General features: G+C 40.1%; 1 pseudogene; it reads left to right on the forward strand.

The window, feature by feature from the left end:
- LOC119584959 overlaps positions 1–202 on the forward strand; it is a 20,800-nt pseudogene that overhangs the window by 19,453 nt on the left and 1,145 nt on the right.

Here is a 202-nt window from a genome sequence, read left to right on the forward strand (position 1 = left end):
CCTTTTTTTTTCCCACCCCCCCAAAAAAAATTTTTTTTGGGGCCTTCATTCCTTCACATTCTTTTTTTTTTCCCCGGGCCGGGGTCCGGGGGGGTTTTTTTTTTTTATTTCCCTAAAAAACCCCCTTTTAAATTTTTAATTTTCCCCCGACTAGCGAAATCAAAAAATTTAAAAAAACTTGCTCCAAACACCCTGGGGGAGC

This window comes from Penaeus monodon, chromosome 19 (assembly GCF_015228065.2).
Source record: "Penaeus monodon isolate SGIC_2016 chromosome 19, NSTDA_Pmon_1, whole genome shotgun sequence".
In the NCBI taxonomy this organism is placed as follows: Eukaryota; Metazoa; Arthropoda; class Malacostraca; order Decapoda; family Penaeidae; genus Penaeus; species Penaeus monodon.